This window comes from Coenobita brevimanus, chromosome 58 (assembly GCF_032717465.1).
Source record: "Coenobita brevimanus isolate Jiangsu-jjx chromosome 58, ASM3271746v2, whole genome shotgun sequence".
Lineage (NCBI taxonomy): Eukaryota > Metazoa > Arthropoda > Malacostraca > Decapoda > Coenobitidae > Coenobita > Coenobita brevimanus.
In genome coordinates, this window is record NC_137011.1 from 18,661,198 (window position 1) to 18,683,778 (window position 22,581).

General features: G+C 42.1%; 1 long non-coding RNA gene across 1 annotated transcript in view; it reads right to left on the reverse strand.

The window, feature by feature from the left end:
* Positions 1-3,543: 3,543 nt before the first annotated feature.
* Positions 3,544-22,581, reverse strand: part of LOC145402729 (uncharacterized) — a 100,694-nt gene continuing 81,656 nt past the window's right edge. Inside the window, exon 3 of the long non-coding RNA XR_013897847.1 lies at positions 3,544-3,589. This is a non-coding gene — a long non-coding RNA (uncharacterized LOC145402729). The remainder of the gene's footprint in view (positions 3,590-22,581) is intronic.

Consider the following 22,581-nt stretch of genomic DNA (forward strand, 5'->3'; position numbering starts at 1 on the left):
ACTACTAAACAACCCAAATGATAACAAAATATTCTGGTCAACCCTTAATTCATTCAAAACTAACTTCACTACCACCTCTTCCATTCCACCTTTACAGTCCCTCAATGGAAATCTAGTGAGTGACCCACGTGGAAAAGCCAAACGTCTTGTTGACATTTTTCAGCAAACTCAACTCTAAATACATAAACTCATAATATTCCTTTACTTGATTTTGATTCCACTCAAATACCTCCTTTCATGATTCACACCAGATATGTACAAACTGTATTACAGAATCTCTCAGCAGGCAAAGCTACTGGTCCAGATGAAATTTCTTCAATAGTACTTAAAAATTGCTCCTCGGTGTTGGTTCCTGTATTGGCAAAATTATTCCGCTTATGCATCCGTACCTCAAGTTTTCCAGTCTCTTGGAAAGAAGCAAATATCCATCCTGTTCTTAAAAAGGGGGCAACTTCTGATCCATCAAACTATAGACCAATTGCAATAACTTCCGTTCTCGGTAAAGTTTTTGAGACACTAATTAACAGACACATAATGAAGCATCTACAAATCAATAAATGAATCAATGATTGGCAGTATGGATTTAGACAAGAACGTTCAACTGTAGACATTCTTTGCCTTCTTACCCATCAGATTAACAAAACAATAGACCAACACGGTGAAACATACACAATAGCACTTGATATTTCAAAACCATTTGACAGAGTATGGCACTGGGCCTTATTGTCTAAGATGTCACACTATGGCCTTGCATCACTGGTTCCTCTAATTTCTTCTTACCTTCATAATAGAAAAATACGGGTCATGGTTGATGGAATTTATTCTCAATTTCATTCCGTAGATGCTGACGTACCTCGGGGATCAGTTATAGCGCCAACCCTCTTTCTCATTCATATAAATGACCTCCTATCTGTCACTCACAACCCAATACACTCTTATGCTAATGACTCGACCCTTCATAGTTCTTTCACATTTAGTACCTCCTTTACACAATTTGATATTATAAATTCCTAAATAAACACAGCAATTTCTCCGAACCAGGACCTTTCTAAAATTAATCAATGGGGACAATCAAATCTGGCCTCATTTCATGTTCAGAAAACTAAATACATTAATTTCTCCAAAAGAAAGAATCCCTCAGACTCTCACATAATTTTAAATGATGTCAATTTTCCCATATCCACTACAATTGATAGCCTAGGTGTTACTCTAAACCCCAACCTAAGCTGGTCAGCTTATGTTAAATCCCTTGTTAAAAATGCTTCCAAAAAATTGGGACTTATATACAGAGTTCGTGAGTTCTTCACTAACGAGCAGATGGCCACAATATACAAAAGTCATGTGCGTTCTCAGATCGAATACTGTTCACCACTGTGGAGTGGATGTGGAGCGGTTGCATTGAGGCAGTTGAACAAAATTCAAAATAGAGCCGTTAGATTAATCAATAAGCCTGCCATCACACAGGACCTTCCTCCATTATCAGTACGTAGAGATGTTGCTTCTTTAGCATTATTTTATCTATATTTTTACCGTAAGTGCTCTGACGAACTGGCTTCAGTTGTACCTACCCTTCACATTTTCTCCCGAAATGCTCGGGCAGCTGGGAGCGCCCAAGAACTCACACTCTCTCCCCCGCAATGCAGAACCTCTGCTTATCAAAATTCATTTATCCCCAGAACTACTACTCTCTGGAATTAAATTCCTGGAAGTTGTTTCCCACAAACATTTAATCCACTGCAATTTAAATCCAGTTGTTATAAATATTGTATGAATGGTGGATGCCTTTAGGCACATGGACTTATTTTTTTTTTCCATTGTTTTTCCTTCCTCTGTTCATTATCTAAAAAACAAAAAAACAAAAAACACGATTTTAGTGAGGTCAGCCTCACTCACCAAATTTAACTTTCACATATATAGTGAAAAGATATTTTGGTACAAACTGCACATTGAGCTCTCATCCATAATGCAATATTTGAGGAGCGTAACAATCCCAATGATTCTTAAGGGGTCAGCTCTTACCAAATATAAAAATTATAAGTAACAGGGGATTGTGGGCACAGGGCTTTCATAGAAATCGTCATACATATTGCAGAACTGGGTGTTCAGTTTCCATGTTTTCTCTGAATGCAGAGGAAGAAATTGCACGTCTACTTTATTTAAATTTTAACAAATTATGATATAGCTTAAAGCTTAATCATATCCTTGGGCCTACCTGAGTTTTGGTGAATGGGTGAGGACAATTAACATGGAGTTGGTGATCGCAAGTGCGTTATGGATGTTTTGAAGACGGTGGATTGGAAGGTAAGTGAGGAAGAGGAACCTTGTTGACCACACCAGGAGGTGGCCCTTGAGGGACCACTCAGCAAAGATGGCGAGGAAGGCTAGGTCGTCGCTCACCACCACCATGGTCACAGGCCATGACATCTGTCGCAGCTGAGGATAACAACAGAGTAGAGGATATTTCACTGACCAATCTATTTTACCAGTAATGTGAAAGCGACCTACCATGCTTACAGCTTAGCAATAACATGAATTACCTCTTGTACTTGATTGGCCACCGGCAAGAACTGTGTCACGTTAGCGTCCTGGCCATCCACTGCCACCTCAAACACAGAAACTCCCCTCGGCGCTGCAACTTCATTCACACGCACAGACTAGTAAACAGAATATGAGGGTTCATATAATTCAGTTTAATAGAAGCAGGTCGTTGAGACAAAACTTGTGTTCACTGCTGCCAGTAATATTTAGAACTTTTTCAGTCAAGATAAATGTACATGTTTTTGCCCAGAGAAACCTGCGGTATCTCCTGTCCCAATGGGTATAAATAGTGAGCACACCAGAATATTTGGACACAGTAATGCATGTATCAAGATGAAAGTAGATATCAATGGAAGAGATGTAATTATGATCAGCAACCAAGAAAAATGTTATGTTATAGTCATGGCGCGCAACTCTTGGGTTGTTATTATCGTGCCCTGGCAAGCTATCATTTAAAAGTGCGCCTGATTTCGTGTATAAGATGCATGTGACTCGTGTATAATATGTTCGTGCATAATAATATTCGTGTATAATATATTCTTGCATAATAAAATGATTGGTGTATAATATGATACAAAATCAGACGTACTTTTGAATGGTAGGATGCCAGGGTACGATAATGACATCCTCAGAGTCGTGCACCGCGACTATAGCTATGGTTAGATTTCAGGAGAGGACGTGACTGTTTGGCTAATTTAAAGAATAATAATTGTAAGTGTAAAGACAGTTAAATTTACCTTACTTTTTCAGAAAAAGTGATACTGTAATAACAGACGAAGGTAATTTAGATAGGTATTCGGGTCAAGAGAGTCTTTTCAATCTAGAGTGATTAGATACAGTCTTTATAAAGGTTTCCACGACAAGGAGTCTCCCTTGTGCTAAATGATATCTTTTTCGAGGTAGCAAGAATAAACTGAAATATATGTGTCCCTTGAAGTCCTTACCGATTGGCTTCCCTGCATGATAAGGATAACGAAGTCTCCGTGCAGTGGCGTAGCTCCCAAAAAGGCGTTCAGTGCATCCACGTCTCCAGAGCTCCTTGTACCCCTATCTATGAAAAAGCAGTACTCATTATTCGAATATCCCTAGAAATATTGTATGTCCTAAAAAAAAAAAAAAAAAAAAAAGTGTATCGTGCCTTTTGGATTTCGTTTAATATGAGAATGAGCAAATTTTTCTGACATAGATTTATTAACGTGGTATTCTGTTTCAAGCTATATACCATCCCGTAATGCGCATTTTATATATAGTCAAGCAATAAATGATTATCAAGAATATTAATAATTATTCTTCTGTTACAAAGTAACCCATATACAACAACGCTTCAACATATTTCACAATGTTAAGTACACTGCTGTTGTTGGTTGTAATGTTACCCCCTCAGTATTACTGTTACCCCTCCCTGGTTTCAAACTAATGTAGCAAAATGACAGTCTTTCCAACTCACTGGACTTCTTCTGGTAAGCATCGCGAGAATGCATTAAGTCTGAAGTTCCAACCTATACTGTTTTCATTTAAACCTGGCCTAAAATGACCATCTCTCCATTTTAAGTTTCATCCACCTCTATCTATTGTTAGACATCTCAATCCCGTAAGACGTGGCCTCACATAAACTGTCTCTACGTCTCCCTGTCCTCCCCCATTTTGGCTGCTTTCAGTCCAACTCACACTTCCCTCTCTCATATATATATCCACTCCATCCCTTCATCTCACTCTTGGTCTCTCCCTCCTTCCCTCCTCCTCCCCATCACTCATCTATACTCTACAGATAGTCAGTTTCAAATTCTTCATCTTCACATGGCCAAACCATCTCAAGGTATTTCTCTTAGCTTTTTCTGGCACGTACAGTATATATCAACACCAAAATGCTGCTCTACTTCCTCATGTGTCATTTAATCTTTCCATATAACTCCACATGCTCCTTTCAAAAAACTCATTTCATCAGCTCTCACTCTGGACTTGTGTCCTCCCAACAGGAGCTAAGCTTCACTTCCATACATTAGAGTGGGGATCACAATACTCTCTTGCAGCAACTTTTTTTTTTTTTACTTCTTTGCTCATTGCCCTATTCCTTCTGACTGTCTTCAATGGACCAGCAACCTTTCTTACCTGTTGTACCCTTTCAAGCACGACATCCTCTAAATTTCCATTCTTACTAGTCACACTACCTAAGAGCTGAGTGCACTAGCAGTATCCATTTTTTTCATCGTCCAGCATTACTATGCATGCTGTGATAACCTTTCTCTCAAAGACCATAAATTTAGTCTTATCTACATCCAGTTTTATATTCTTTTTCCTACATACTCTCTCAAAATTCTTCCGCAAGCCTTGCAGCTCACAGTCATTTTCACATAATACGGTATTATTAGCAAACAACAGGAAAAGAAGTTTCCACACGCTACCTTCTCATATATTAGAAGCACTCCAACATCCAATGCCCCACCTACCAAGGATGGGGCTGTGGCCTGGCCTCGGTTTCGAGACCACATGTTCAAGCTCTCAGCCTCGACCTCGGGCTCAGCCTCTCAAGGCCGCTAACACCTCGACCTCGACCTTGAAGCCATGTGAAAAGTGTAAAGACCTCACAGTATTCCCGAGGCCAGATCAACGTGATGGTTCCAGAAGTTGGTCAAGTACACACACACACACACACACACACACACACACACACACACACACACACACACACACACACACAATAGGAAAGGAAGGTGGGGAGATCGGTGGTCTGAGTAAGGAATAAAGTTATGAGGTAGGGCAGGACTTATTCCAGATAGAATGCTGACTGCAGCTGCCAACAGCTCTCATATTTTCTTTCTTTATGTATTACGAGTACACAACATGTAAAATCGTAATAATTTACACACATATGCATTAAACAGATGTTCATCGCAAGTACTAAGAAGACAAACAGGTTGTGTGAAAAAAGAAATTTTCGTGTAGAGAATTAGTGAAAAGGAAACTTGTAAGACTGGGCGGTCAAAAGGAAGGGGTTGGAGTTGGGTACATTGACGTAGGGAAAGGTAGTGGGGTGGGGAGGGTTGATGGAAGCAAGGGGGAGAAGGCAGCATGATTATACAAAGGATTACAAAGGAAAGCACACAGCAGTGGACCTACTGGTCCCTTATAGGTTATTTGTAATAGGATAGATTGTATAAAAGAAAGTGTATAAAGGAAAGCACACAGCAAAAGACCTACTGGTCCTTTCAAGGCTATTTGTTACAGGATAAGTTTTATGTAACAAAGGAGTACAAAAGGAAGCACACAGCATCATACCTACTGGTCTTTCGAAGCTATTTGTTACAGGATTGGTGTTATCTAATGTTATTATTTTACAAAATCTAATCTACGAGATGATATAAGTAAAACGTCATCTACAGATCTATACCACGTCACCACTCTAGGAACAATATTGCTAAAACAATTAAGTGTAAATGTTTTATAAAAAAAAAAAAAAAAAAAAACATGTGCCTCGAGGCCCTATCAGGCCGCTCAGTACTTGTCAAAATTAGAGATGTCTCTGAACCACACTTGCCCTAATGAGAGCCGTTTCTGAACAGCTACCACCCTTACCATGATCACAGCTATAATCACTACCACAGTTACCACCACCACCACCACTATCATAGCTACCATCAACACCAGCATGAGCATCACGATCACTACCACTGCCACCACCACAGTTACCATCACCACTACCACCACCATCACCACCAATGTCATCTCCTCAACCATTACCATAACAGCAATCACCACCATCACGATCATCGCAGCTACCAACACCACCACCACAGCTACCATCTCCATCATCACCATCACAGTTGCCATCACCACCACAGCTACCACAGTTTCCTCCTGAATATAATCGGCTGTTCACAACATCAACGATGTAACATATCATAGTATAAATGTACAACCTCCCTCCTCCTCTCCCCCGCTGAGGGGGGGGGGTCACCTTGATGTAGTGGCCAGGCTTGAGGCATGGCTGGCAGTGCCACCTACAGTACTTTGGAGGTATGCCCACTTTAGTAGGGTTCGGCATCTATTGGCCTTGTGGACCAAGCATTCCCTTTGTATCACTGGTAAAGGAGACCTGCTGGCAATGTTGCTCATCCCTACCCATCTTCCATCTTGGGTAGAGGTTTTCCCTTCCCACATGTTTGCCATGTATAGAGTCACATAATGCTTAGAAACAGGAGTCCTGCGGGTTGAGTGATGCTTCACGATGCACCCTGCAGCTAGCAACACACGTCTTTTGTCCCCTATTCTGGCTAGACAGGCTACCTGCTTGGTCCCGACCAGGTCAATTGGCTGGTCACTTGCTGGCTAGGGTCAAGTGGGCAGTCGGGGGTCTTGTGGCTCACATCTTCCTGGAATCGCCATTGCCTGGGTTCCACGGTGGTTACTTGCATATACTATCTCACTTCCTCTGGGGTCCCCCATGCACCGTTCTGTGTCCTAGAAGTTCCCTTGGCTCATTCCAGTACCCACTTCTCTGTTTGGTGATTTGCTGAATGCTGTCTGCGAGACTACTACATGTGGGATTGGTGTTCACTCACCCTCTCCTCAAACTGTTTCTGTCTCCACATTGATGACTGAGGAGTTGCCCACTTCTGTAATGGTGGCGGATGTCCACATTGATGTATTCCCTTGTCCTGTCTTGTCCAGTCTGCATGAAAGTTCCATCTATACCTGGGAAGCATCAATGTGGTTCTTCACAAGTCTCTGAGCCTGAGGACCATCCACCTAAGTTCTGTTGTGGAACCTTGTGAAGACCTCTCTGCTGTTCCCCCTGACATGGTGTTTCTGTAGTCTAGCCAGGTGCAGGGTGAAGCTGGTAATCACCGGTAGTCCAGCTCCTACATGGGGATGAAGTTGCAAAGATCATTGATGCTTCAGTTCCACCAAATTGGAAATCAGCATCACTGGATCTGGTCCTGTGGACTCTGCCTCTACTTCTGAAGCTTCTGGTTGTGGCACTTGCCACCCTACATCACCTAGGCTGGTCTGTAAGCCACTTTCCAAGCAACGAATTCTTCACGCTCAGAAGAGGTATATTGTAAAACACAATACTTTGTCCTCACGTTTGCTTTCAGATGGTCGGCACAGTGTATGGGTTTCGGATGCTGGGCAGTCCCTTTCTCAGAACCTCCCTAAGCATCAGTCTAAACCTGCTCACTTGTCAGGGGCTATGCAGTCCCACACCTCTAAAAGGATTAAAGTAATCAACTTTGCCTGGCCTAGTAAATGTTGCTTTGCAGTGGAACTGCAGAGGTTTAAGTACAAGTTGGAAGGACATTCAACTGCTCCTGTCCGAGTTTCATCCCTTCTGTGTCTGCCATCAGGAAACTACAATTGGAAACAGGCTTCTTCCTGCTCGCATATGATATACCATACAGCTTTCTACTCACCACTCATGTATACACTGTGGTTCTCAAGGAGACTGTGTTATTCTGTGCTGCAGAGATATTTCATTCATTCCTTTCTTTTTGTGCAGTCCCTCCTTCAGGTTGTGGCTGTTCATTTACACCTGGAGTGGACTTACATAATCTGTAGCCTTTATTTACCATCCTCTGTATTTGCCACATGTGCTGATCTTGATCACCTTATTTGTCAACTTCCTAGGGTAGTTGTTCTCCTAGGTGACATAAATAGGTGTCAGTCTATGTGGGATGATACTCTGCCTAGCTCCCGTGATGATCTCCTGGCATCTTTGATTCAGGATTAAGACCTGGTTCTTCTGACTACTGGCAACCCGACTCATTTTCATGTACAGAATGGTACTTTATCTGTTATCGACCTTACATTGGTCTCCCCTGATAGTTTGGTAGACTTTTCTTGTCAGACTTCGCCAGAACTGCACAGTAGTGATCTTTACCCAATTGTGATTAAGTCATCCACCTCTGTGCCAGTGGAGTGTGTCCCTCACTGGTATTTGGGCAAGGCTGTCTGGGCAGAGTTTGTGGAACACTGTAATTTTGACGATTATGTTTCTTGCATTCAGAGTGTTGATGATGCAAAACAGTATTTTACATCTTTAGTACATCAAGCTGTTTTTTCCTCTACCCCTTGAATGTCTGGACAGTTTAGTAGGAGATCTGTCCCTTGGTGGAAGGAGGAGTGTGTTTTGACCAGAAGAGTCAACAAATCTAGAAGTAGGAGATACAGAAAAAAATAAAGATGTTGTCTTTGTTTAAAAATCAGTTTAAGAGAGCTCGTGCCCGCTATAGTTGGGTTCTGCAAAACGCACTTGCATCTTATGAAGAACTTATGTCTCATCTGTCACCTCGTCCAATCCTTTACCACTGGTCTGGAAGAAGATGAGGAAAATCATAGGCAAGTATTCACCTTCTCCTCACCCAGTACTTAAGCTCCATGAATCTTCTGTATCCAATGCGTCTGAGGTAGCTTCAACCCTGGCAGAGCACTTTTATAGTGTTTGTAAATCAGATCCTGCCAAGCCATTTAGGTGTTTTTGCCATTAACAGGAGAGGTTAAGTATTTCCTTTTAATCTCATGGAGGAGGACCTTATAGTGCCTTCCTTACTTTTTATAAACTGCCTGCTGCACTCCATCAGTGTAGTGCCTATCCCTGGACCTAAGGACATTCTCTATGCAATGAGTCGCCAATTGCTGCTTGATTCTCTATTGTTTTTATTAGTTTCATAACAGGATGTAGGCCGAAGGTGTAATCCTCACTATTTGGAATTAGATGTAGTCCTCCCGTTTCTTAAGCCGGGTAAGGATCATTCAAATGTCATAAATTATCATCCAGTTTCTTTGACGTCTTGTGTGTGCAGACTGCTTGAGAAGATGATTAGTATGAGGCTCGTTTGGCATCTACAGAAAAATGCTTCCTTCTTTCTGTCATAAAGTGGGTTTCGTAGAAGTGATGTACATCTGACAACCTCATCAGACTTGAATCACCAGTATGTGAGGCTTTTGTATCTCGACCCTATCTTGTGACTGTGTTCTTTGATCTAAAAAAACATATGATACAGCAAGACGCCGTAGCATTCTGAATCCGCTTCACAATTCAAGGATGTGTCACTACCTGCCATTATTCCTTAACAGTTTTTGTCAAATTACAAATTTCATGTCCGTGTGGGCTCCTCACTCTCTGTCCCCCGAGTTCAGGAGGATGGAGTTCCACAGGGAAGTGTGCTCAGTGTTCTTTTATATGTTGTTGCCACAAATGGCATAAGAGGGTTCCTTGCTTGTGGAGTGTCTTCTTCCCTTTATGTGCATGAACCATCAATATTGTTTGCTGGATCATTGATGTGAGCAGTAGAGAATAGATTGCAGCTAGTGCTGGACAGGACGGAGCAGAGAGGCATTTGTTTTTCTTCAAGCAAGACTGTGGCTATGCATTTTTTTAGAACAGGGGGGGGGGGTTCACTCAGACCCTGACTTATTTCTAAGCAGGCACCGGCTACAGTGCATGGAGGAGAATAGGTTTCTTGTCTTAACATTTGACTGTCGACTTAACTGGGCTTCACATTTCAAACTTCTGAGAGTATCTTGTTTGCAGGCTATGAATTTGTTGAGGGTACCATCTCACACATCATGGGTTGCTGAGCGGAAGATAAACCTACGCCTACATCAGGCCATAGTGGGATCTAAACTTGCCTACATTTGCTAGGTGTACTCCTCTGCTATTGTGCTGCAGCTTTGTAATCTCAGTCCTGTGTGTCATGCTGGTTTCCGCCTTCCCATTTGTACTTTCAGATCAGCCCAGATTCCTAGCTTGTTGGTTGAGGCTTGCGTACCTACCCTAGATTTACATCGCAAGTCACTGCATCATTCAATGCTGGAACCATTTGAGACATATGCCAGACTCACTCACGCTGTTTGTGTGTCACAAGTTATTTTTTCAATAGTGTATTTAGATTTCATCCTCGCACCCATCCCTTTGAGTGCAGACTGAGGGGGAATTATGGGGGATATAGGTGCCCTGTCTAGCTCCCAGTGATCGTTCCATGGTTCCTTCCAGAGGTACAAGTTTACGGTGATATTGAATGTACCAAGTCTTCTAGCTCTTCTCTAGCTCTTAATCAGCTATTTTTGAATCATTCATACATTCACAGAGACACTGTTCCTGTAAATACAGATGGCTCAAAGATAGACACTGGTGTCAGGTTTGGGGTGGTTTTTCCAGATTTTGTAATGGAAGGAAGTTTCCCCATAGACTGCTCTATTTTTACTGTGGAACTGCCTGCTATCGTTTTGGCTCTTTAGCTGATTTTAACAAAAGAGGAGGCTTCTTTTACGATTTTTAATGATTCTCAAAGTGCCCTTTTGGCTCTTGAGTCCTGTAATTCAACTCATGCCCTGGTCCTTGCCATTCATTAGTGGCTTATTCTGATACATAGGCATGCTAGTTTCTCTAGTTGTGTTGGGTTCCTGCACATGCTAGTGTAGAGGGCAATGAGTGGGCGAATACATAAGCTAAAGCCGCATCTTCTCGATGCCCCCCAACCAACTACCAACTTCACACTTCTGATATTATACCTTCCTTGAAATATATGAGTCGTACATGTTGGCAGAGACTGTGGGATGCTGTTACTCGTAAGAAAGGAAATTTTTCTGAGTGTGGTTGTGCCGAGGGTTCTCCCCTCCACGCCTCAGAGAATGGAGGTGGTTGTCGCCCAATTTCACATTGGGTATTCATGGTTTACGCATGGGTTCAGGATGTGTGGTGGAACTGGGACAAATTGTGATGACTGCCTTGTTCCCCTTACTGTTCATCACTTGTTGGTTGGGGCACCCACATCAAAGATACCTCCATAGGCATAAGGAGTTGACTGGTGCCTACTGTCTGTCCTCGATGCTTGGAGATGCCTACAGTTGTTTCGCTGATGTTTTTAGTTTTCTTCAGGAGGTGGACTTCCTGCCACTTTTATAGGTAAGGTAATTGGTATTTAATAAATAATTCTGTTATCAAGTACAATCATCTCGCCTAAAGTGCACATTCACAAAATGCGTCTCGCCTAATGTGGGACAGGTGTCTGACAATAATTAATTATCTAGAAAGTGCGTTTTTTACTTGCAGTGTGTGACAGGCATGAAAAATTGAGGCAAATATGGTATTCTCTCGAAACTCGCGAGCATGATTTGTAGCGTGCGATGGGTAAGGGTGGGGCTGCTATGTGTGGTGGGGTGCGGCTGGTGTGTGAGTGGTGACCACAGCATCAGGATGATGACGTAATGTTTGTAGTGTCTGACGTAGACTTTGAGGGTTTTCTGGAGCAGCAACTGGCAGCACCTACCCTAATGCAAACTAAGATGTGCATTCCATAAAACTGGCCACATAATATTGTGCTTTAAGGGCATTTGTTAATCACTGGCGCAATCGTCACCAGGATTGCCTTTTGGTATTTTTCATTACCAAATGTGAGGCAATTTGGTAATGAAAAATTCGATTGGTAACCATTCAGAATGATCAATTACCCAAAATTCGATCAGTAATGATTCAGAATGATTAATTTCCAAGAACTGGATCAGTAATGATTTGGAATGATTCATAACCAAAAGGATTTTTCACATGTATGAGTGTACCGAGGGTGGAGACGGTGGATTATCTTGTTTTTTTCTTTTAATACAAGAAAGAATGAACCAAAGGCTAAGAGTTAACAAACTGTTCTTTTCAAGAAAAACATACTGTACAAATGAGAGCCAAAACCCCTCGAGTAGTAATGAGATTGAAAGTGAGGCACGAGATGAGCCCATGCAGAACAGCTGTTGGGTGTTTTGATTCAGCTTCCGTGGTATGGCATCGGGTACCACAACAACAATTCGCATTATCTACGCTCTGTACAATGCTAGTAAGGTTTTGAATTTTCATAATAAATATACAGTATTACTCTTGCATATTTCTACTGTAAGCTTTCCTTTTGCATTTTAGTTAGGGGTTCGTATTGATGAATCTATCTATTTATCTATCTATTGCCAGACGCCATAATCTCGTAAGGGGTGCCCATTTGATTTTGAGTTATTTGTTTTATGAGGAGGGGCACTAACCCTCCACCAAACCAACTGTTGACACACAAGGTGCATGTATGGTTTGGTTATATGGTTACCACCCAGCATTGTAAATGGTTTCTTGGCTTACAGGAAACCATTTGGCTTGTCACTCAATGTAAAGCCACCTGAAAGGAAAAAAAAGCAATAAGAAGTGACAGGAAAGATGGGAGAAAGAGGAAGAGAGGAGGGCAGGCACAGAAAAAGAATGATAAAGGCTAAGGAAGAAGTAGGAAACACTACGTCAAGTGAGTGGATGATGGTCACCACCACCTACCACTATTAGTGAATTAGTATATGAAAATTCAGGATGTGTCACCCATAAAGCCATTTTAACATGGGATCCTATGCTTCACAAAGTGCGAATGTATAAAGTGCGATGTGCTGTGTCGCCCATATTCACGCACTTTACGCGAGATGACTGTATTTTATTTCTACATGAGGACGTCAACTGTTTTAGTATGATTTTTTTTTTTTTTGCGTTTCTAACCTTGTTGTCAGGTGGTCTAAGACACAGGCAGTTGCAACGCCTTTTTTTTTTTTATTATATTAGTAATGAATCAGTCACCACCCTCTCCCTCTCTCTATCTGCAAAGAAAGATGTATGAAACTCCATGGAAATGGTCCACCACATCTTCCACGTGCACATATTGTACATAAATGGTGAAAAATATCAAGGACAACAACACCCATTCACAAAATATCAATCAACATGAAAGTGAAAGTGGCCCATCTGAGACCCAGTTCCAACCATCTTGCCAAGTTTCATGAAAATCGTTTTCCCTGTTTTGGCTGTAACACACACACACACACACACACACACACAAGGTAGAGGAATTAATCAGAAAAGATGCAATATTAGGTGAGCTACAAGCTGAGGTAGACGTTCTGATGAAGAAAATGAATGAAGTAGGAAATACAGTAGTCACCCATGAGTGACTTTTGAAGGAGTACAATAGTTATAATGACATAATTCGACAAGTAGGTAATCTGATAGAAAAAAGCGACACTGATGAGGAGAGAACTCAGGTAAATGAAATAAAGAAAAGTTACACAAAGGAAGTACAAAATACATGGGCAGAAGTAGCCAAAACAAGTCAAGATCTAAAAAAACAAGGCAAAAGCAAAAGCCATGACAAGGGAAGTGAAGGATATCATAAAAAAAAAAAAAAAAGGCTGATAAAGGAAACAGCTGGAATTCACAAATCTATAGTCATAACTGCCAAAGATGAAGAAGAATTAACCCTTTAACTGCGGGTGTCATTCCAGAATGACATCGACAAAACTGAACCAAACCGCGGGTGTCATTCTGGAATGTTCGTGAATATTTTGAACACCGCGCGTTTTTCCTGTGCGCAAATTGTTTCACGCAAGAGTAGCTGTCGAGTTCTTTCACACCAGCCCTCCCACACCTCCCTCCTCCCACCCCCGGGGGCCCCCCCACCTCTGCCCCGACACGCATCAGTTAGTATCTGTCCAGCTCTGTGCGTGATAATGGCGCTCCGTCCCAAGTCATCATCGCTCGCTTCCTCCTTGGAAATTATTAGTGCTAGTGTGCCTTCGACCCCTACACCGAGGAAGGAACTGCCGACGGCGAGGCAGAAGGGGTTGAGCACCCCAGAAATTAGGACAGAGCTGGATAAAACTGTAAGTACAACTCTGAATTGTGGCAGTGAGAGTAATACACTTACAGCAAGTAGTAGTGATGACTATGCAGTGATTGGTGGTGAACCGTTTAGGATTGACAGTGACAGTGATGAAAGTGAACATGTTGTCACCCCCCCACCGCCCCCAACTTACTCTGGGAAAGGGAAGGCGCCTATGGGGAAAATTGGTGTAGCACGTGGAAAGGGGGTGAAGTGTAAACTTACGTCTCCTACATCAGGCCCTAGCAAGCATTTCCCACCACTTTCCCGTTTCCCTAGCCCTATTGCCCTCACATCATCTTCATCTTCTGCCGTACCCTCTCCTCAGTCTACATCATCTGAGGAATATGAATTCCCAGAGCCTGCACAGCGAGGGAAGGCAGGCCGTGCAGGCAGGGTAAGCAGGGCAGGCCGGCCTAGAACAAAGGGGATGCGTGGCAGTAGGAGGGCAAAGCGGGGTGATAAGCGAGGTGATAAGCGGGGAAGAAAGGGTCAGATTTCACCACACACCAGGTCAGTAACCACCCCGCCTGCCCCCCGCCCAGCTCCCTCACCCTCGCCACCCCCCCACTCACCACCACCCCACTCACCCCCTCCCACTCACCTCCTGCCTCACCTCCTGCCTCACCCATTGCCTCATCCATTGCCTCCACCTCAGCTCCTTCTCACGGGGAAAAGAGTGCAATGCGACCTGCCACTGCCTCTGAACCACGCACCGGGAAAGTGGATGCATTTGTTTGGTCTGACGGTGCTGATTTTCAGCCACACAATCCACCGTTTGACATGACAAATGCGGGAATACAGCCTGCCTTCCCATGCAGTGAAGGAGATGACTTTGTAGACTACTTCCTGGCCTTCATGGATGACGAAATCGTGCAGTTTGTCAGCGATGAGACCAATAGGTATGCAGCTCAGTGTGCAACAGAAGGGCTGGGACCTATTGGCTCACCAAAGCAAGTGTCGTGGTTGCCTGTCAGGATCAGAGAGCTGTATGTGTTCTTTGCTCTCATGTTCTTGATGCCCCATATCAAGAGACATGAGTTGGAGGAGTACTGGATGGTTGATGACATTACTTCAATCCCAACATTCGGCAAGTACATGTCACGAGATCGGTTCCGACAGCTGCTAGGATACCTGCACTTCGCTGACAATGGAAACCCATCCCAAACTGACCCTTTGTGGAAAGTGAGGGATTTCCTCAACAGGATTAGGGATCGATTTATACGATTTTTCCGTCCTATGCAAAAAGTCGTCATAGATGAATCCCTGGTATTGTTCAGAGGACGTCTCAAATTCATGCAGTACATCCCCAGCAAACGCCACCGCTTTGGGATAAAGTTCTTTGTGCTGTGTGACTGTGAGACTGGGTATATCCTTGATTTCGTGATCTACTCTGCAAGTACAATGGACGTGGACAGGAAAGACCCCCTTGGCTTCTCTGGCTCCGTAGTAAAAGTGCTGATGGAGAGGTATTTTGGTGGGAATCATGTGCTTTACACAGACAATTACTACACAGCACCGAAACTCGCCAAATACCTGGCTGAACACGGTATCGGCACTGTTGGCACTGTACAGAGCCAAAGGAAAGAGTGGCCAAGTTTCCCTGAAGCATCATCATCATCCAAGGGAGATGTGCACCTGAAGAAGTCTGACAAGCTTCTGGCGATCAGGTGGCACGACAAGAAGGTCGCGAATATGCTCAGCACCATCCACAAGGGGGAACTGCAGAGAACTGGGAAGGTCAGCTACAGGACAGGAGAGCCAATCATGAAGCCCGATGCCGTCACTGACTATAATATCAACATGAGACTTGTTGATAAGTCTGACATGATGATTGGCGAGATAGACTGTCTCAGGAGAAACACCTGGTGGTACAGGAAGGCTTGCCTCCACATGCTCGATAAGTGCATGCTCAACGCCTTCCTCCTCTACAAGACACAAGTTGGGGGCATAAGGCAACCATCCCTGAGACAGTTCTCCAAGACTGTCGTGCAGCAGCTGCTTGCACGATTTGGTCAGGTGACGGCATTGGTCCTGAGGCGACACTCTGACACACAACCTGACCGTCTTGAGTGCCGCAATTACATGAGCCGGCACCAGCTTGTGAAACTGCCTCTCACCGCAGGCGGCAGGTTGTCACAGGGCCGCTGCAGAGTGTGTCATAACACCACACGGAGGCCTCGGACGAGAAAAATGAGCACACACCAGTGCCAGGAATGCCAAGTCGCTCTCTGTGTGACTCCGTGCTTTGCTGAGTACCACTCTCTGAGTAAATAGTGACAGTGATATACAGTGATGCGACAGTGACGTGCTTTACCAATAATTTTATAAGGGATAATGTAGTAATAAGGGATATTTTGCCTAGAAAACAATGCAAATATTGACCAGTATAATAAGTGATATTGTAATAAGAAAATCTGCGGCACTGCTGTGATTCTGTGATGCGACAGTGACGTGCTTTGCCAATAATTGTATAATATAGTAATAAGAGATATTTTACCTAGAAAATTATGTAAATATGGCCAGTATATAAGTGATATGGTAATAAGAAAATCTGCGGCACTGCTGTAATTCTGTGATACGACAGTGACGCAATATAGTAATAAGTACAGTGTAAATATAATGTATATTGCCCAGATTATATGTAAAATAGTAATAGAAGTTAGAAATAATGAAAATATCGCCGCTAACCAAACGTCAGTGAGCGTGTGCTGCTTCAGTGAAGTGCGGGCAATTACAGTGCCTTTTACCTACCTCAGTGAGCACACAGTGGGTGTTTATCGTATGTGCAGTGTTCACATATGTTTATAGTACTATTATCAGAGAGTGGTTGGCATTTGGTACTGGTGTGTGGGGCGTAAAATAGTGATTTTACACCCCTCACTTCTAACGGCACTGCCCGTCCTGTGAAAGTCCACAAAGTCATGAAACCTACATCCCTGCAAAGCTGAAGGTTAGTACTTTCTAATGGTACCTTAATTTTTTCTCTAGCTTTATTCTGTGCAGAGTTATTAAGGTTTAAAAGTTTCTTTACATTTGGCTGGAACCCCCGCGGGAGAGGCCAGTCGGGGCAAAACAATGCCCGCGGTTAAAGGGTTAAGGAATAGAATCATCAGATGGTAAATAATGAACATATTGAAGGCAGTATCAGAGGAAATCTGTGAGCAAGATGTAGAGGAATTTAAGAGGCTAGGTAAATATGAAGGAAATAAGTCAAGGCCTCTGAAAGTAACCTTCCGAAAATGTGACCACTGTAGAAAAAATATTTAAAAATGCTAACAAACTTAAGGAATCAGAGGAATAGAAAGAAGTGTTGAATGGGGATTACTAAAGGAAAAAAGGGAAGAAACAAAAAGAATGAATGGTGCGAGGTCAGATGAAGATGGAAGTAAATTTTATTTACAAAGTTGTAGGATTGCAAGTAAGAAAATGGTACATACAGAGCAGGGACTAAATAAGTAGGGTAGCAAACTCAACCGATATGGCTAAGCTAATGTGCTTAAATATCGATCGAATAATATTCAAATTATTAGAAATAAAAGACTATATCATAGAAAATGAGCCTCATACTATTTGTTTAACAGAAACAAATTTAACCTCTAAGATATCCAACAACTCCTCAAATCTACATGAGTACAATATATGATGAAGAGACGGAAATTAAAAAAAAAAAAAAAAGGAAGAGGAGTAAGGATACTAACAGAGAAAAGACAAAGTTATAGAGATAGAACTAGACATACCCTCACAAGTAGAATTAATTGCAGTAGAGATTAGTACATCTAAAGGGAAGTAACTGTGGCAAATATATAATAATATGCCACCCAAAACAAACACATGGGACAGACGTGAATATGAAGACCTGGAAGAAACGACAATTCAAAGTTTAAGAACGCTGCTATGTAGAATGGCAGAAAAATAAGAAAGAGTTACACTATCGAGAGATTTTAACACAAATATAAACGGAATGCTTTAGATGTAAGAAGCTATGAAAGTTGTTGGGATCAAAAGCTCCTGGATCTTGTACAGTTTTTTCTAACACAGCATGTAAAGGAGAACACCAGAAACAAAAGGACTGGATCAACCCTCATTACTAGATCTCATATTCACTAGGCACGAATATGAAACTGACAACAGAATGTACCACCCCCCATTCGGCAAAAGTGATCATACAGTACGATATAGTTAGAGATAATGAAAATTACAAAAAAAAAAAAAGGGCAAAACTTCAAAAAGGGAAACTATCGTGCCCTAAAGAACTACTTTAAGGATATAGATTGGGAAAAGGAGCTATATATAAAAAAGATCCAGTGAATTTTACAAAACAGGAGTCCAGAATTATGTCCCAAAGCACAAGGAAACAGAAAAAAGAAAGATAATGAGTCAGTTTGATGCTGACTGCAAAAAAAAAAAAAAAAAAAAAAAAAAAAAAAAGATTTGCTGTGGATCAAATACAGGTGACATAATAATGAGAGAGCATATAACAATTACAAACAAGCAAGAAATTATTATATAAAGATAAGGAGAGAAGCTCAAAGGCAGTTTGAGGAAGACATTATAAATAAAAGAACTGATCAGCCAAAGTTGTTTTCCAGCTACATACAAAGCAAAACAAAAATCAAAGATAAAAAACAGTCCATCAAGGATGAGGGGAAAATCTGTATCACTGATGAAGATATTTGTGAAGTACTAAACAAAACTACCCAATTAGTTTTTACAAAAAAGAGTAGATTTGAGAGAGATGAAAAGGAACAAACATTCCCACACAAACTAACAAATATACGTATATCGAAACAAGAGGTCCAGGAAGAGATGAGGAAATTAGACAAAGAAAAAGCTAATGGTCCTGACGAGATTTCGTGCTGGGTGTTACAAAAATGTGCAGAAGAGCTAAGTCGTCCATGACATGTAATATTCAGAGAATCCCTAAGACAAGGCAAAGTACCTGTATTTAATGGTTGGAAGAAAGCAAACATTGTGTCCTTTTTCAAGAAAGGAAATTGACAAAATCTGCTTAACTACTGACCAGTATCACTGTCCAGCATCATAAGCAAGATTTTAAAGCAGCTAATACGAAGAATTTGGGTAAATCGCCTTGCAAAACACAATACGATAACAGCAAGACAATTTGGTTTTAGAAAGGGAAAGTCATTTTTTATTTAAATGCGAGGAAGAAGGAACCAAATGCCGTGGGCCAGCTATTATTGTTCCTTCCAAGAGAAAAACAAAATACAGGAGAGAGCCAAATTCAAGTTCCGATCATTTCGAGATGCCTGGACACCATGCGTTTGAAAGACTGGAGATCAAAGGAAGCAGGAAATACAGACAGAGGGAGACAATTCCAGAGCTGACCTGTTGCATAAATGAAGGACTGGGAGTAATGGTTAAGTTTTGCATTAGAGACTTGGACAGAAAAGGGATGAGAGTTTGCTGCTAGACGGGTGCTATGCACACGTCGTAGAGGTGGAGGAATGCATGCAGACAGTTCAGAGGAGCAGTGACCACTGAAGTAGTGATAAAAAGAGATAAAGATGCAACAGTGCGGCGAAGAGACAGAAATTGGAGGGAGTCAATAAGAGGAGGAGAGTTAATGAGACGAAAAGCCTTTGACTCAAACCTACGAGTATTGAGAAGCATTGTATGTCGGGAGCCTACCCACACATGAGAGTTGTACTCCCCACAGGAGCGGATAAAACCCCTGTATAGAGTCAACAATTGTGCAGGGGTAAAGAAGGAACGGAGTCGGATTAGCACCTAATCTCTTGGAAGCAGATTTTACAAGAGATGTAATATGATCTTTCCAAGATAAGTCCCGAGTAAATGAAACTCCAAGCATGTTCAAGGATGATGCAGTATTAAGCTGAATATTATTAAACGTTAGTGGGTATACCTGTGGAAGATTTTGTAGGGTTGATAGGTGTAAAAACTGAATCTTTGATGCATTAAAAATAACTAAATTATTTTTACCCCAGTCAGAGATACGAGCCAAGCCATACTTTAGGTGTGCCATAGCCTCATCCCTTGTTTGTTGAAGTAAATGCTGAGATGGACGTTGTGGGAACCAAATGGAAAGGTGAAGGGTGGAGTCATCAGTGTATGAGTGGATATGAGTGGATAGGGTTAGATGTACAACTTAGAAGGTCATTGATGAATAAAAGGAAGAGAATTGGCGATAGGACAGAGCCCTGAGGAACACCACTGTTGATAGATCTAGGAGAATAACGATGGCCGTCTACAACAGCTGCTATAGAACTACCAGAAAGAAGCTAGAGATGAAGGCACAGATAGAAGGATAGAAACTGTAAGAAAGCAGTTTGGAAATTAAAAATTTATGCCAGACTCTATCGAAAGCCTTAGAGATGTCATGTGCAATGGCAAAACTTTTAGCAAAGTCCCGAAAGGAGGATGACCAGGAGTCTGAAAGGTAGGTGAGAAGATCGCCAGTGGAGCGTCCCTAACGGAACCCAAACTGACGATCAGAAAGAAGGTTGTGATAGGAAAGATGCTTTAAAATTTTTCTATTAAGAATTGACTCAAAAACTTTTGAGATACAGGATGTTAAAGCAATTGGACGATAATCAGAGGATTGGGAATGGTCACCCTTCTTTGGGACTGGCTGAATGAAATCAAACTTCCAGCAAGAAGGAAAGGTACAAGTTGATACACAAAGGTGAAAGAGTTTGCCTAGGCAGGGTGTAAGCACAGCACAGTTCTTGAGAACAACAAGAGGGACTCCAACAGGCGCATATGCCTTGTTAGTACTGAGGCCTGTGATGGAAGAAAATACATTAGCTGAAGAAATTTTAATGTCAGCCACGAGGAAGTCAGAGGGGGGAAGTGATGGAGGAACAGCACCGGAATCATGTAAGGTGGAATTGGAGGAGAAAGTCTGAACAAAAAGGTCTGCTTTATCAGAAGAAGAAATAGCTGCAGAGCCATCAAAGTAGAAAAGAGGAGGGAAGGATGATGAGGTAAAGTTGTTAGAAAGGTTTTTGGCAAGGTGCCAGAAGGAGTGGGAAGAATTCGAGTTAGAGAGTTGAGAGCATTTAGTACTGGTGAAATTATTTTTAGCTGAGCGAAGAACAGACTTAGCACGATCCCGGGCAGAAACGTATAACAGATGTGATTCAGGGGTGGGTTGGCTCTGGTACCTTTTATAAGCCCTCTCCTTGTTGCGGACAGCATTAGAACAAGTGTGATTAAACAAAGGCTTTCTTGCATTGGTCAAAGGAAATGAGAAAGGAATGTATGCTTCCATGCGCGAGAGAATAACCTGTGTAATGCGCAAGGCACACTCAGATGCCTCCTGTCCATGAAAGCAAAAATCATTCCATGGAAAATCAAAGAACTACTGCCTGAGGGCCTCCCAATCCACAGCTCCTAAGTGCCACAGATGACGTTTCTTTGGAGGGTCCACAGGCCGTACTGGAACGATAGAACAGGTTAAGGTGATAAGGTTGTGATCGGAGGAGCCATAAGGTTGTGATCGGAGGAGCCCAACTGAGAGAAAAGATTAACAGTGTAAGCAGAAGGATTACTTGTAAGGAAGAGGTCAAGTATGTTGGAGCTCGCTCCAAGGCATTCAGGGATACAGGTAGGATGTTGTACTAGCTGGTCTAGGTTATTAAGGATAGAAAAGGTGTAGGCTTGTTCACCAGGTGGATCAGTGAAAGGAGAGGAGAGCCAAAGGTGGTGGTGAACATTGGAATCTCCTAGAATGGAGATTTCAGAGAAAGGAGAAATGGATAGATTGTGGTCCACCATAGAAGTAAGGTAGCCAAAGAATTTTTGATAGTCAGTAGAATTGGGATATAAGTAAACAGCACAGATATATTTAGTTAGAGAATGACAGGAAAGCCTAAGCCAAAGTGTAGAGAATTCAGAAGAATCGAGTTCAGGAACACGAGAGCAAGATAATTCATTGCGTATATATACACAACAGCCACCTTTGGCTTTGAAATGAGTATAAAGTAGGAGGATACAGAAAAGGGTTTGCTGTCAGTTGTTACTAACTTATTAATATGCTATGATAGAGTTGCAGAAATACTACTGAAAAGAGATGGCTGGGTAGATAGCATATATTTGGATTTCAAGAAGGCATTTGACAGAGTACCACACAAAAGCCTTTTATGGAAACTGTACCATTAGGGAGGAATCCAAGGTACTCTGTACGATTGGATGTAAGATTTTCTCAGTAAAACGGAAATGAGAACAGTGTTAAGGGGAAGTGACTCATCATAGAGAGAAGTGGCAAGTGTAGTTCCACAGGGATTGGTGCTGGCACCAGCTGTGTTTTTACTGTATATAGATGACATAGACAGCAACATTGGAAATATGTTTGCTGATGATGCAAAAATAAAAAGGAGAATTACAAACACAG